The 17,237-nt window shown below is 34.9% G+C and overlaps 1 protein-coding gene across 1 annotated transcript in view; it reads left to right on the top strand.

Annotated features, from left to right (window-relative positions):
• The window catches only part of LOC106162098 (uncharacterized), a 189,048-nt gene that overhangs the window by 112,112 nt on the left and 59,699 nt on the right, over positions 1–17,237 (top strand). The window lies entirely within an intron of this gene.

Genomic DNA, 17,237 nt, shown 5'->3' with positions numbered 1-17,237 from the left:
GTCGAGACCAAAATAACACAGGCGCATGACACAATCCTTAGACGTAAGTTGCGAGTTTTTGTACAGTGTGTCGGATAACGAAAAGCCCAGAACTGCACACGTTGTGAATATGAGCAATTAAGACGATTATATCGTATGAATCTTATTTTATTGCAATAAAGTGTTGTTGTTGTCTGCTTTTCCCGCGGTTTTAAGTAGGTCATCAGAAAACCCGCTCGATATGCTATGTTATAGAGGGCTCCGTCAGTTAAAATCACTTAAGAGATTTTAACAAAAAACCATACGTTTAGGAAAAAAACCCTGGATTAACTTTGAATGCAGGAATGGGGTCGCTGACCATTGGTGAGTACGGGAAAATTGCTGTTACTCCAGGAAAATCCAATTTTTGGCCAAAACGAAGAGTTATTATGACTTTAACTGACTGTGCTATTATAAGCATTATTTATTATTGCATCAAAATTGACAAAATGGCCTATTTTGCATCTTTATTTTCTGTTTTTTGTCTGTAAATTTGACAGCTTTGCTGCCTTGTTTATTTTACAATCATGATAATATTTCATCGATTTAATCATTATCACAAAAATAAATTAAGAACGCACTTCGCTCAACATGGTTAAGTGCTTGGTGCGCACGGCATCCATCATCACGTGGTCGTGTAAGCATTTTTAGAAGAAAAATATTATTTTCTCTTTGGGTACAACAAACTGTTAAGCAAACATAAATTTACCAAAATCCTCTTTAATACAAGATTATATGACAATTAGTCACCCAAAGGCAAGAACTGATTAGAAGATCGAATACGTGGACCATTTCAATGTTGAAAGTTACTAACTTACAGCAAAATAAGCCCCAACTACTGAATAATTGTACCACCAGCATAGGCGCTGGCGGTACGGTAATGTGCCAAGCATTTCGACGGGCCCAGTCAATCCGACCACAAAAATTATTTTATAAAATTAATTTTTCTGGGCTCAAACAATTAGTCCATACGTCAAAATCATGGGACAGAATTTTTTTCTTGTTCCGATTGTTCGACAACATCGTCGACAAGACTTGGTAAATTTTCAAGCCAGTGAAATAGATGCTGCTTGCCTCGGCCCTTTGTCAATTGTTGTCCTTTCAATAGCTCTCGTCAATGAGGAAGAAACAATTAATTGAAGATCTAATCTGGAAGCATGACGTACCTGTCTTTTCCTTTGTACCCGATGACAATAATAGTGCTTATAGACATACAAATTTTGCTATTAAGCAGACTTGCCCTCACTGACTGATTCATCACGCCCGTAACTGCGGGGGGAGGGGGGGGGGGTTAAAAAAGGTCTATTCTGGATGAAACCAAATGTCGACAGTGGGTAGAATACGTCGTAAACACCTTCATATAGACCATATATCGCGTTTGCTAGCAATAAAAAGTTTGGGAAGAATAAGCAATTTAATTTCAAGTACGATTGAAATATATATGCAGATGGGGAAACGTTCTTGAAGTCAACACCGCAAGATCTTACATTTACTACAATCGGCCGAAAGATCAGCGGGATCAACCGCCCAGACTTCTTGGCGCCAAATACCACGTGCTGTCAAAATCTGACGAACAAGTGTCGCTGTTCACCTACATGGATAACTGATTTGTCAACAATAAAAATGACGTCTTCCTTAACTCCATGGGAGCTTCATAGAGAGTTCCAGTGGGTATTTACGTTACCTGTGAGTCACTTTCTATTTCCCCAGATGCATGAAATGTTGATAAGTGTAATCCACGATGAACTCCATTCCTGTGACCCCCTCCCCCAAAGTGGGACCGTCTTCATTAACATGTGGTTTGCGCTATGCTGGAGCAGACCAGATAAAACCAGTCTCTCATTTCTGCATGTGCTCAATTCTCACGTCAAATTATAAATGCACCTGTTTTGTGAAAATTATGGCAAGTAAATGCTTTTTTTACGTTCGGGTTGTATCAGTGGGGTTTTCAATATGCACCGTGGTTTGTGCACAGCGAGAGTATATAAGTAAGAAAATCGGAAGAATGCCAGCAAAATACTGTATGTCTATCGGCACAGGTACGCTCCGTATTTTGCCTTTTCTCAATATGTTTTTATATGACATGCTTTTTAAATAAAATACTTAAATAGTAATTTGAAGTTACGGTAAAGTCTTGAAAATTTCGTCGGCAGACGATTTTCTGCCGACGTAATTTTTTTCCCTTTGAAAACTTCATCGACCTTGAAAATGGGGTACTCGATAATTTTTGAAAAGTTCGTCACCAAATATGGCCGCGTTGTCCAGCTCAAACATGAAGGTAATGCATCAGTTGATTCAAGACAATGATACAATCAGGATATCATTGCCGATAACACTCTCAATGGGAGATAGGAACAATAGTGCGCCCCTGCGAGCGGTTACTCACAATATAGATGGTTTAGATGTGAATTCCCGTTCTCAATTGCGGGAACGTCGGCCTTTTGTCTTTAGTTGCATTACTATTACCTGGCTTAAGGTGCGTTATCAAGCCGGCAAATAGAAGTCACAGGCCGCGGCTTTGTCATTTGTAACGCCGTTATTGTTATCGGCCGTTGTCCTAAATGAGGAAGACACAATGAAAAAATCAAGATATTATCTCGAAGTGAAATGTACCCGTCACTTCTATTCATGTCCATATTCAATTTAGGACCATTTAACGATTACCTGGCTCGTACATGGAGATCGTTCCCAATGCGAATAGGACGAGATGGCAATTTTCATATCCTAAGCGGAGAATCATTCGCGTTCCAAACGAGACGAGAAGATAATTTTCATATTTGTAGCGGACTCCGTTCGCATAAGATCATCAGCGGGAGATCGTTTGCGATTTGAGAGAGACGAAAAGGCAATCTTCATATCTTCAGCTGGAGATCGTTCGCGATGTATGCAAGAATAAAATGCACTTTTCATATTTGTTCAAGGGAACTTCGTTCGTGGAAGATCGTCAGCAGGAGATCATTATTTTAATCCCCCTCCCCCTTTGAATTTTATAAATAATATATATTTTTCATTTTATCTTTAACTCCCCCTTCCCCCGCTCACGGCATATCTTCGGCGGAGAATCGTTTGCGTACTATCGTCAGGACTTTGTTCGCGTAAAATCGTCAGAGGGAGATCGTTCGTGATCCGAGCGAGACGAAAAGGCAATTTTTATATCATTATTGGGAGATCGTCCGCGATGTAAGCAATAATAAAATGCAGTTTTCATATTAGTTGAAGGAACTTAAATTGCGGAAGATCGTCAACAGGAGATCATTATTTTAACTCCCTGTAAATTTTTAGGAAGTTACATATGGTAATTTTAGAAGGCCTGACTCTCAATCCTAGGAAAAGCCCTGCATGCAACAAATGTTCCCAAGTGCGTAATTTTTTTTATGTACAGACACAGCATGATCGGGTCACTTATAGGGAATTTATGCTGTTTTTTCACTTTTTTCAGCATATATGCAGCACCGATAACACGATAAGTGGAAAATCATTTTACCTTTTGGCTTGAAACTTACAGAACTGATGAATATTCATAATACACTGGTCAAGTTTGAAAATCAGCATGATCGGGTCACTTATAGGGAATTTATGCTGTTTTTTCACTTTTTTCAGCATATATGCAACACCGATAACATGATAAGTGGAAAACCATTTTACCTTTTGGCTTGAAACTTACAAAACTGATGAATATTCATAATACGCATGTCAAGTTCGAAAATCAGCATGATTGGGTCATTTTTAGTGAATTTAGGCTATTTTTCTCTTTTTTCAGCATATATGCAGCACCGATAACACCATAAATGGAAAACCATTTTACCTTTTGGCTTGAAACTTACAAAACTGCTGAATATTCAAAATACGCAGGTCAAGTTTGAGAATCAGCATGATCGGGCCATTTTTAGGGATGTTATGCTGTTTTTTCACTTCTTTCAGCATATATGCAACGCTAATAACACAATATAAGAAAAACAGATAGGGCAATTGTCATTATACTCACAGGAGTAGTCTAATTAACTAAAACGCAGGTTGAGTTCCAAAATCAGCATAATCGGGCCATTCTTTTAGAAGTTATGCTGTTTTTTCACATTTCCTCAGATTCAATTGTTAGGCATATTAACAGTCTCATTATTGAACTAATAAGATATATAAAAGTGTTTGTTTGACATTTCCTGCATCTTAATAACATTGTTAGTTGATTATGTAAAAATGATGGTAAACTTGTTATTGTGTATTATGTTATAAAGTGTCAAAAATGGAAATAAACAAATCTCATTGCAGTTTGTCAGATTCAATCATCTACTATATTCATTATCTCAGAATGGAGGAAATTGGACATTTAACACTGTTCTATTGATATTTTTCCCATCTCATCAATTTTCTTAGTTGATCATATACAAATGGTAGAAAACTGTTTATTTTGTTTTATGTTAAAAAAGTGTTTTAGAAATGGAAGTAAACCCATTGCAGAACAGTGCTGTCTTGTTTCAGCATATATGCAGCACCAATAACACGATAAGTGGAAAACCATTTTAACTTTTCCCTTGAAACTTACAAAACTGATGAATATTCATAATACACAGGTCAAGTTCGAAAATCAGCATGATCGGGCCATTTTTAGGGAAGTTATGCTGTTTTTTTCACTTTTTTTCAGCATATATGCAGCACCGATAACACGATAAGTGGAAAACCATTTTACTTTTGGCTTGAAACTTACAAAACTGATGAATATTCATAATCCGCAGGTCAAGTTCGAAAATCAGCATGATCAGGTCATTTTTAGGGAAGTTACGCTGTTTTTTCACTTTTCTCAGCATACATGCAACACCGATAACACGATAAGTGAAATAACATTTTACCTTTTGGCTTGAAACTAACAGAACTGATGGATATTCATAATACGCAGGTCAAGTTCGAAAATCAGCATGATCGGGCCTTTATTTTAGAAGTTATGCTGTTTTTTTTTCACATTTCCTCAGATTCAATTATTAGGCATGTTAACAGTCTCATTATTTAACTAATAAGATACGTAAAAGTGTTTGTTTGATATTTCCTGCATCTTTACAACATTGTTAATTGATTGTGTAAAAATGATGGTAAACTTGTTATTGTTTATTGTGTAATAAAGTGTCAAAAATGGTAATAAACTCATCATTGCAGTTTGTCAGATTCAATCATCCACTATGTTCAGAATCTCAGAATGGAGGAAATTGGACATTAAACACTGTTCTATTGATATTTTCCCATCTCATCAATTTTATAGTTGGTCATATAAAAATGGCAACAAACTGTTTATTTTGTTTTATGTTAAAAAAATGTTAAAAATGGAAATAAACCCATTTCAGAACAGTGCTGTCTTGTTTACATTTTGGTATTTTTAAGATGTGACTTTGAAGTTTCATGAGCCTGCAGACCTTTGCTAATCACATTTTCTGAATATCCATGATACTAATATTTTATGATTAAAAATTGATGGTCATTATGCTGTTAAACATTATGTAATATTGCATCAAAATTTGAAGAAACCCCTATTTTAGGCACTGCTCCCATGATGACCATTTAAGAAAAACCATGTCACTTACTGTTTTCAAACTTACAGGAAAGAAACATAGGGCTAAAATACAGCTTCAGTAGGCAATGCAGTCTGTTTGGTAATTTTTTCTGGCAGTTAAACAGTTTTTTGTGAAAATTTAATTTTTCACATATTGGCATTTTCAAGGTGTGACTTTGAAGTTCCATGAGCCTGCAGACCTTTGCTAGTCACGTTTTCTGAATGTTCATGTTACTAATATTCTATTATTAAAAATTGATGGTCATTATGCTGTTAAACATTATGTAATATTGCATCAAAATTTGAAGAAACCCCTATTTTGGGCACTGCTCCCATGATGGATTTTAAGAAAAACCATGTCACTTACTGTTTTCAAACTTACAGGAAAGAAACATGGGGCTAAAATACAGCTTCAGCAATGCAGTCTGTTTGGTAGTTTTTTCTGGCAGTTGAACAGTTTTTTGTGAAAATTTAATTTTTCACATATTGGCATTTTCAAGGTGTGACTTTGAAGTTCCATGAGCCTGCAGACCTTTGCTAGTCATGTTTTCTGAATGTTCATGTTACTAATATTCCATTATTAAACATTGATGGTCATTATGCTGTTAAACATTATGTAATATTGCATCAAAATTTGAAGAAACCCCTATTTTGGGCACTGCTCTCATAATGACCATTTAACAAAAATCATGTCAATTACCGTTCTCAAACTTACAGGAAAGAAACAAGGGTCTAAAATACAGCTTCAGTTGGCAATGCAGTCTGTTTGGTAATTTTTTCTGGCAGTTAAACAGTTTTTTGTGAAAATTTAATTTTTCACTTATTGGCATTTTCAAGGTGTGACTTTGAAGTTCCATGATCCTGAAGACCTTTGCTTGTCACGTTTTCTGAATGTCCATGTTACTAATATTCTATTATTAAAAATTGATGGTCATTATGCTGTTAAGCATTATGTAATATTGCATCAAAATAGAAGAAAACACAATTTTTTGGTGCTGCTGCTATGATGAGCATTATGGGAAAACCGTGTTATGACTGTCAAACCTTTAAAAAAGAAACACTGGACTAAAATGCAGAATGAGTTGGAAAAGCAGTCTAATTGGCTTCTTTTTCTGGAAGTTATACATTTGAGTGAAATATTCATTATCTTTTTGGGATATTCATTGTGGGACTCGGAGCTCCCATGGACATGAAGCCGAATGGTAATCAAATTTTCTACATGTCCATGCTATTTATTGTCAATAATCAAAGATTGGTGATAATTATTCTATAATTTATTATGTAATGTTACATCAAAATTGACAACAACATTTTTGCATTGCTACTGCAAACATTATGAAAAGAAAACTGTTACTTATTATTATTTTTAACTTACAAGTATGATTTTTATGTACAGACACAGATGTGTCTGTACATATAGCCGTCATCTGTGTCTGTCATCGCTGTCGCCGTTGTCGCCGTCGTTGCCGTCATCGCCGTCGCCGTGCACTTTTACTGATAACATGATAAGTGGAAAACTGTTTTTTCTTTTTGTTTGAAACTTACAGAACTGATGAATATTCATAATACGCAGGTCGAGTTCGAAAATCAGCATGATCGGGTCACTTATATGGAATTTATGCTGTTTTTTCACTTTTTTTCAGCATAAATGCAGCACCGATAACACGATAAGTGGAAAACCATTTTACCTTTTGGCTTGAAACTTACAGAACTGATGAATATTCATAATACGCGGGTCAAGTTCGAAAATCGGCGTGATTGGGTCATTTTTAGTGAATTTAGGCTATTTTTTCTCTTTTTTCAGCATATGTGCAGCACCGATAACACGATAAGTGGAAAACCATTTTACCTTTTGGCTTGATACTTACAGAACTGATAAATATTCATAATACGCAGGTCAAGTTCGAAAATCAGCACGATCGGGTCACTTATAGGGAATTTATGCTGTTTTTTCACTTTTTTCAGTATATATGCAACATTGATAACACAATATAAGAAAAACAGATTGGCCAATTGTCATTACACTCACAGGAGGGGCCAATCTTACTAAAACGCAGGTTGAGTTTGAAAATCAGCATAATCAGTTCATTATTTTAGAAGTTATGCTGTTTTTATGTACAGACACATATGTGTCTGTACATATAGCCGTCATCTGCGTCTGTCGTCGCCGACGCCGTCGTTGCCGTCGTCGCCGTGCACTTTTACCGATAACATGATAAGTGGAAAACCAATTTTTCTTTTTGTTTGAAACTTACAGAACTGATGAATATTCATAATACGCAGGTCGAGTTCGAAAATCAGCATGATCGGGTCACTTGTATGGAATTTATACTGTTTTTTCACTTTTTTCAGCATATATGCAGCACCGATAACACGATAAGTGGAAAACCATTTTACCTTTTGGCTTGAAACTTACAGAACTGATGAATATACATAATACGGAGGTCATGTTCGAAAATCAGCGTGATTGGGTCATTTTTAGTGAATTTAGGCTATTTTTTCTCTTTTTTCAGCATATGTGCAGCACCGATAACACAATAAGTGGAAAACCATTTTACCTTTTGGCTTGAAACTTACAGAACTGATAAATATTCATAATACGCAGGTCAAGTTCGAAAATCAGCACGATCGGGTCACTTGTAGGGAATTTATGCTGTTTTTTCACTTTTTTCAGTATATATGCAACACTGATAACACAATATAAGAAAAACAGATTGGCCAATTGTCATTATACTCACAGGAGGGGCCAATCTTACTAAAACGCAGGTTGAGTTTGAAAATCAGCATAATCAGTCCATTATTTTAGAAGTTATGCTGTTTTTTCACATTTCCTCACATTCAATTGTTAGGCATGTTAACAGTCTCATTATTGAACTAATAAGATACGTAAAAGTGTTTGTTTGACATTTCCTGCATCTTTACAACATTGTTAGTTGATTTTTTAAAAATGATGGTAAACTTGTTATCATGTATTGTGTAATAAAGTGTCAAAAATGGAAATAAACTCATATCATTGCAGTTTGTCAGATGCATTCATCCACTATGTTCAGAATCTCAGAATGGAGGAAGTTGGACATTTAACACTGTTCTATTGATACTTTTCCCATCTCATCAATTTTCTTCATTGGTCATATAAAAATGGCAGTAAACTGTTTATTTTGTTTTATGTTAAAAAAGTGTTAAAAATGGAAATAAACCCATTTCAGAACAGTGCTGTCTTGTTTACATTTTGGCATTTTCAATATGTGACTTTGAAGTTCCATGGGCATGAAGACTTTTGCTTGTCACGTTTTCTGAATAACCATGATACTAATATTTTATAATTACAAATTGATGGTCATTATGCTGTAAAACATTATGTAATATTCCATCAAAATTTGAAGAAACCCCTATTTTGGGCACTGCTCCCATGATGACCATTTAACGAAAATCATGTCACTTACTGTTCTCAAACTTACAGGAAAGAAACATGGGACTAAAATACAGCTTCAGTAGGCAATGCGGTCTGTTTGGTAAATTTTTCTGGCAATTAAACAGTTTTTTTGTGAAAATTTAATTTTTCACATATTGGCATTTCCAAGGTGTGAATTAGAACCTCCACGGGCTTGAAGACCCATGCTAGTCACATTTTGTGAAAATTCATGACACTTATATTTTATTATAAAAAATCGATGGTCATTATGCTGTTAAGCATTATGTAATGTTGCATCAAAATAGAAGAAAACACAATTTTTGGTGCTGCTGCCTTGATGACCATTATGGGAAAACCGTGTTACTTATGACTGTCAAACTTTCAAAAAAGAAACCCTGGACTAAAATGCAGCCTGAGTTAGAAAAGCAGTCTAATTGGCTTCTTTTTCTGGAAGTTATACATTTTAGTGTAATATTCATTATCTTTTTGGCATATTCATTGTGGGACTCGGAGCTCCCATGGACATGAAGCCAAATGGTAATCATATTTTCTACATGTCCATCCTATTTATATTCAATAAACAAAAATTGGTGATAATTATTCTCCAATTTATTATGTAATGTTACATCAAAATTGACAACAATCTTTTTGCACTGCTACTGTAAACATTATGAAAAGAAAACTGTGCCACTTATTATAATTTTAAACTTACAAGTACGATTTTTAGGATTGGCCTTCAGCTCATGAGAAAACCAGCTCTATTGGATTATCATGTTTATTGTATTTATGCATTTTTTGTGAAATTTTCATTTTTCTCATTCTGGCACTTTCTAAGTATAAACTTGAACTCTGATGGGCCTGGAGCCTTATGCTTTTACTTTCGTCTGTGTGACCTGTTGTGCATAAGTTGATGTTGACTGTGCAGTTAAACATAATGTATTATTGTATCAGGATTGGTAGTCTCCTATTTTGGGCATTATGGTTTTGTGCTTTTCTTAAGGTGTGACTTATGGGCCTGAAGACCTTTGAGTGGGTCAGTCTGTAAATTACCCTTGGGTATCACTAGATTAATTTCAGAGTTATAAAGTCATTTGCTTTAATAGGCCATTAAATGAGATTACGTAAAGCACACTTGTTGATATTTCCCTGTAAACTCCCAAAGGTAAAGCTCTCTGCTAGATTAATAATAAGGAAGCAGTGATAATTATGCAGGTAAATTTTGTTTAATATTGCAAATAAGTTTTATATATATATATATATCAAACTGGAAGATTAAAAGTTTGAATAGCATCTTCATTGGAATTATATTTACCTCAAGCTCTGCCAAGGAGGTTATATTTTCACCCCTGTTTGTCTGTCATCCACATAACACAAAAAAGTTATGGACCGATTTTGCAGAAATTTTCAGGAACTGTCGGAAGTGGGCCAAAGAGGACAATGATTAATTGTACCACCAGCGTTAGCGCTGGCGGTACACATGGTTTCGGTCCCGTCCGGATCGTTCCGCCGGCTCCGTTGGCTCCGCCGGACGGCTACCGTTACCGCTTCTCCTCCTAGGCGGTAAGGCCCCCCGTACCCATCTCTTGGATTTAGGTCACCTATAATCTCAACTCGTTCCACTTAAAATTTGGGCTTTGTCGGTATTGGGGTCTGGGTGTGGCACTCATTGAAATGCACCCTTGTCCAAAAATGGCAAAATTAAATGCTAATTATCTACCCTACGGAAGGGGTTATGGGAAAAATTTCTACAGACGGCTTTCCAAAAGTCATATGTGTAGATTTCAAATATGCCCTTGGATTTGACCTTTGACCTTTACTTCAAGGTCAAACGGGCCAAAATTTTCAAAAAAATTAAATTTTTTACGAAAAAAATTTTTTTTGCCCTGTTATTCAGACACCACACAGACTTAACCAATAATATTATTGGAAAGTGTTACCCTTCAGGTCATCCTTCATCTCCGTGAATTTGGGGTCAATCAGTGCATTTTCACCGGAGTAGCGGCCATAAGATGGCGAAACTGAAAACTGTCTCTAATTCGGGAACCGTTAATGCTAGAGACCCATTCTTATTTGCATTTTGTAGAGCATGTAAAGCCCAACACTGGAGGTGGTCTCCGTTTTTTTGTATTCCGTACGGTTTTCAAGTTATGCTGTATCAGAAAGTACATATTGGTGGTGAAAGCAAAATGTGCAGTACGGTAATGGATAATAAATTTTGAACTCTGGAAAAATAAAACATAAGGTTTGGCAAAGCAGACAACTTGTGGTCAAAAATGACATTATTTCATCAAATTTGAACTTCTGGAACTTCAGAGCACCTCCCATTTCAAGAATTTTGACCAAAATGACCTTTTCTTTATTTTAATTAATTTTTGCTGTAGGAAATTTATGGCACATTAAGGTAATTCCAAAATTATAACATTTAGTCCCTTATATCTCCAAAACTGGCAGAGATAGGTCCATAGTTACTATTGAAGTTGAATAGGAAGTCATATACTGGCAATCTAAATGTTACCTTGAAATTGACCTTTGACCTACTTTTCACCATGAATTGAACTTTGCAAAATTTGCTTCCCTTTTATCTCCAAAACTGGCAGAGATAGGTCCATAGTTACTATTGAACTTGAATAGGAAGTCATATACTGGCAATCTAAATGTTACCTTGAAATTGACCTTTGACCTACTTTTCACCATGAATTGAACTTTGCAAATTTTGCTTCCCTTTTATCTCCAAAACTGGCAGAGATAGCTCCATAGTTACTATTGAAGTTGAATAGGAAGTCATACTGGCAATCTAAATGTGACCTTGAAATTGACCTTTGACCTACTTTTCACCATGAATTGAACTTTGCAAATTTTGCTTCCCTTTTATCTCCAAAACTGGCAGAGATAGGTCCATAGTTTCTATTGAACTTGAATATGAAGTCATATACTGACAATCTAAATGTGACCTTGAAATTGACCTTTGACCTACTTTTCACCTTGAACTGAACTTTGCAAATTTTGCTTCCCTTTTATCTCCAAAACTGGCAGAGATAGCTCCATAATTACTATTGAACTTGAATAGGTCGTCATATACTGGCAATCTTACTGTGACCTTGAAATTGACCTTTGACCTACTTTTCATCATGAACTGAACTTTGCAAATTTTGCTTCCCTTTTATCTCCAAAACTGGCAGAGATAGGTCCATAGTTTCTATTGAAGTTGAATAGGAAGTCATATACTGGCAATCTTACTGTGACCTTCAAATTGACCTTTGACCTACTTTTCACCATGAATTGAACTTTGCAAATTTTGCTTCCCTTTTATCTCCAAAACTGGCAGAGATAGGTCCATAGTTACATAGTGAAAGCAAAATGTGCAGTACGGTAATGGATAATTAATTTTGAACTCCAGAAAATTAAAACATAAGGCTTGGCAAAGCAGGCAACTTGTGGTCAAAAATGACATTATTTCATCAAATTAGAACATCTGGAACTTCAGAGCACCTCCCATTTCAAGAATTTTGACCAAAATGACCTTTTCTTTATTTTAATTAATTTTTTCTGTAGGAAATTTATGGCACATTATGGTAACTGCAAAATTATAACATTAAGTCCCTTATATCTCCAAAACTGGCAGAGATAGGTCCATAGTTACTATTGAAGTTGAATAGAAAGTCATATACTGACCATTTTTAATTATATTTTTTTGTATATTTTGAGAACTCCTGTTGATTGCATTTTATAGAGCTTGTCAAGCACAAGACTGGTGATGGTGTCCCTTTTTGGAGGGGGGGGGGTCCATACGAATGCGCTTACTCCAGCTGGTGGTACAATATCCGGAGGCGGTATCGCCTCTCTGATCCTCTAGTTTTTGGTGGTGGTCCGGATCAATAATCAATCAATTATCAATAATAATCAATAATACAATACAAATAATACAATAATAATTGCTGCCTTGGCAGAGGTCTGCACTCTCAAAGTGCTTTTCTAGTTTTGTTGTTTTCCTTTATAATTTTTTCTCAAACACTTGCATTTGTGACTTTTAACTCTCATCTGCCTGGGGCTCTGCACATTTTCTGTATTTCTACATAAGCAGTTGTATTGTTTTTTATGTCTTTAAACATTATGTAATATTATTTTATGCACTGTCATCATTTTTCAAATATTGAGACTTTCATCATGTGAATTTGAACTCTCATGGTCCTGAAACTGTAATCTTATTGAAGGGGTGGATTGAGACCATCTTCTGGGTCTTCCGGAAGACAGTCAGGTTATTAAGTTTATATTGACTGGTATCTATTTTTTTCTGTTGGAAGACCATCAAAATGGAGGATGGATCAACATAGATACTTTGTAATACTGTCAGAAAATATCTATGGGTCTGCTCCTGTTATTGACCATGTTACCTGTTGTGCAAGATTAAAATTCAGTGTTGACTGACAGTGCTATTATAAGCATTATTTATTATTGCATCAAAATTGACAAAATGACCTTTTTTGCATCTTTATTTTCTGTTTTTTGTCTGGACATTTGACAGCTTTGCTGCCTTGTTAGGATTGGCATGCAGTTCAAATTAGAAAGCCAGGTCAATTGGGTTATCATTTCTTATTGAATTTATGCAATTTTGTGTGAAATTTTCATTTTTCTCATTCTGGCACTTTCTAAGTATAAACTTGAACTCTGATGGGCCTGAAGCCTTATGCTTTTACTTTCGTTGTTGTTACCTGTTGTGCATAATTAAAATTTGATGTTGACTGTGCAGTAAAACATAATGTATTATTGCATCAGAATTGGTAGTCTCCTATTTTGTGCATTATTGTTTTGTGTTTTTCTTAAGATGTGACTTATGGGCCTGAAAGACCTTTGAGAGGGTCAGTCTGTTAATATCCCTTGGGTATCACTTAGCTAATTTCTGAGTTATAAAGTCATTTGCCTAATTGATAGGCCATTAAAGGAGATTACATAAAGCACACTTGTTGATATTTCCTTGTAAACTCCCAAAAGTTAAGCTCTCTGCTAGATTAATAATAAGGAAGCAGTGATAATTATGCAGGTTATTATATATATATATATATATATATATATATATATATATATATATATATAATCAAAGATTTAAAGTTTGAATAGCAGCTCCATTGAAATTATATTTACCTCAGGCTCTGCCTAGGAGGTTATATTTTCACCCCTGTTTGTCTGTCATCAACATAACTCAAAAAGTTATGGACCGATTTTGCTGAAATTTTCAGGAACTGTCAGAATTGGGCCAAAGAGGACAATGATTAGTTTTTAGTGGTGGTCTGGCTCAAAAATCAATCAATAATCAACAATAACCAACAATTGCTGCCTTGGCAGAGGTCTGCACTCTCGGTGGTTTTCTAGTTTTGTTATGTTTTCCTTTACAATTTTTTCTCAAACACTTGCATTTGTGACTTTTAACTCTCATCCGCTCAAGGCTCTGCACATTTTCTGTATTTCCACATAAGCAATTGTATTGTTTTTTATGTCTTTAAACATTATGTAATATTATTTTATGCACTGTCATCATTTTTCAAATATTGAGACTTTCATCATGTGAATTAGAACTCTCATGGTCCTGAAACTGTAATCTTATTGAAGGGGTGGATTGAGACCATCTTCTGGGTCTTCCAGAAGACGGTCAGGTTATTAAGTTTATATTGACTGGTATCTATTTTTTTTTTTCTGTTGGCAGACCATAAAAATGGGGGATGGATCAACATAGATACTTTGGAATACTGTCAGAATATATCTCTGGGTTTGCTCCTGTTATGGACCATGGTACCTGTTGTGCATGATTAAAATTCAGTGTTGACTGACAATGCTATTATAAGCATTATTTATAATTGCATCAAAATTGACAAAATGACCTATTTTGCATCTTTATTTTCTGTTTTTTGTCTGTACATTTGACAGCTTTGCTGCCTTGTTCTTATATTGTGTTTACAGTGTTGCATATATGCTGAAAAATGAAAAAACAGCATAACTACTAAAATAGTGACCCGATCAGGCCCATTTTCGAACTTGACCTGCGTTTTGGTAAGATTGATTACTCCTGTGAGTTTCATGACAACAAGCCTAACAGTTTTCCTTAAAATGTGTTTACAGGGTTGCATATATGCTGAAAAGTGAAAAAACAGCATAACTTCTACAATAATGGCCCGATCATGCTGATTTTCGAACTTGACCTGCGTTTTATGAATATTCATCAGCTCGGTAAATATAAAGCCAAAAAGTAAAACTGTCCTCCACTTATCGTGTTTACAAGGAAAGTGCACGGCGCCGGCGACGGCATCGCCATCGCCATCGGCGATGACAGACGCAGGTGATGGCAATATGTACAGACACATCTGTGTCTGTACATAAAAAGGAAACTATGATTTCTATGACTTCAATTTCATTTTACAAAAATGTATTTGCCTTAAACAGTATGCAGAAAATGGTTATCATTAGTCTAAACAAGGCAGCAAAGCTGTCAAATGTACAGACAAAAAACAGGAAATAACTATGCTCAAAATAGGCTACTGTCAATTCTGATGCAAAAGTAAGTACATTATGTTAAACTGCAAATTCAACATCAAATTTTAATTATGCTCAACAGGTAATACCAATATAAGTAAAATGTGTAACAAGTTCACACTTTGAAGATGTATAACTTCCAGAAAAAGAAGCCAATTAGACTGTTTTTCCAACTCAGGCTGCATTTTAGTCCCGTATTTCTTTTTTGAAAATTTGGCAATCATAAGTAACATGGTTTTCCCATAATGGTCATCATGGCAGCAGCACCCAAAATTGAGTTTTCTTCTATTCTGATGCCATATTACATAATGGTTAACAGCATAATGACCATCAATTTTTAATAATAAAATATACGTATCATGGATTTTCAGAAAATGTGACTAGCATGGGTCTTCAAGCCTGTGGAACTTCAAAGTCACACCTTGAAAATGCCAATATGTGAAAAATTAAATTTTCACAAAAAAAAAAAAAAAAAAAAAACTGTTTAAACTGGCAGTAAGAATTACCAAACAGACTGCATTGCCTACTGAAGCTGTATTCTAGTCCCATGTTTCTTTCCTGTAAGTTTGAGAACAGTAAGTGACATGGTTTTTCTTAAATGGTCATCATGGGAGCAGTGCCCAAAATAGTTTGTTTTTTTTTTTCAAATTTTGATGCAATATTACATAATGTTTAACAGCATAATGACCATCAATTTTTAATAATAAAATATTAGTATCATGGATATTCAGAAAATGTGACTAGCAAAGGTCCTCAGGCCTATGGAACTTCAAAGTCACAACTTGAAAATGCCAAAATGTAAACAAGACAGCACTGTTCTGAAAATTTTTTCCCCATTTTTAACAATTTTTTAACATAAAACAATATTAACAGGTTACTGCCATTTTTATACGATCAACTAAGAAAATTGATGAGATGGGAAAAATATCAATACAACAGTGTTAAATGTCCAATTTCCTCCATTCTGAGATTCTGAACATAGTGAATGATTGAATCTGACAAACAGCAATGATATGAGTTTATTTCCATTTTTGAAACTTTATTACACAACACATGATAACAAGTTTACCATCATTTTTACATAATCAACTAATAATGTTGTAAAGATGCAGGAAATGTCAACCAAACACTTTTCCATGTCTTATTAGTTAAATAATGAGACTGTTAACATGCCTAAGAATTGAATCTGAGGAAATGTAAAACAAGACATGGGTTTATTTCCATTTTTAACACTTTTTTAACATAAAACAAAATAAACAGTTTACTGCAATTTTTATATGATCAACTAAGAAAATTGATGAGATGGGAAAAATATCAATAGAATAGTGTTAAATGTCCAATTTCCTCCATTCTGAGATTCTGAACATAGTGAATGATTGAATCTGACAAACTGCAATGATATGAGTTTATTTCCATTTTTGAAACTTTATTACACAATACACGATAACAAGTTTACCATCATTTTTACATAATCAACTAACAATGTTGTAAAGATGCAGGAAATGTCAAACAAACACTTTTATGTATCTTATTAGTAAAATAATAAGACTGTTAACATGCCTAAGAATTGAATCTTAGGAAATGTGAAAAAACAGCATAACTTCTAAAATAATGCCCCGATTATGCTGATTTTCGAACTCAACCTGCGTTTTAGTAAGATTGACCATTCCTGTGAGTTAAATGACAATTGGCCAATCTATTTTTCTTATATTGTGTTTACAGTGTTGCATATATGCTGAAAAATGAAAA

Source organism: Lingula anatina, chromosome 2, assembly GCF_051362555.1.
Source record: "Lingula anatina isolate TDL-2025a chromosome 2, LinAna3.0, whole genome shotgun sequence".
Classification (NCBI taxonomy): Eukaryota; Metazoa; Brachiopoda; class Lingulata; order Lingulida; family Lingulidae; genus Lingula; species Lingula anatina.
This window is presented reverse-complemented; position numbering and strand designations above follow the sequence as displayed.